Raw genomic sequence first — 456 nt, forward strand, 5'->3', positions numbered from 1 at the left:
TATCTGAGAAAAAAAATTATTCATTCTCAAAAATAAAAACCACAATACAGTAGTACTAAAATTATTGGAATTCTATTTGTTCAACTATTCAAAATACCAATCATATGTCCCAATTATTTTTGTGGTCATATGTCCCAACTAGAATTTAAAGATTTTGGTTAAATAATACTTTGTGTATTTCATAATAATAAATCATTTTAACATTTCATTTGTAAATTATTCATCAATTAAAAGTTCATTTAAATATATTAATTTATAAATATATCGTAAAATTCAAAATAATTTCTCAATATGAAAGGGTTATTGATGGAAAAAAAATAGTTGTTTTCCATTTTGGACACCAATTTTAATTACATACAATACTACAATAGTAAATCTTGAGTATAATGTTATATTTTTTTGTTTATAATATTGCTATTTTATTGATTTCCATTCTAATAAAAGAATTTAAAATTA

The sequence above is a fragment of the Arachis ipaensis genome, chromosome B02 (genome assembly GCF_000816755.2).
Source record: "Arachis ipaensis cultivar K30076 chromosome B02, Araip1.1, whole genome shotgun sequence".
Lineage (NCBI taxonomy): Eukaryota > Viridiplantae > Streptophyta > Magnoliopsida > Fabales > Fabaceae > Arachis > Arachis ipaensis.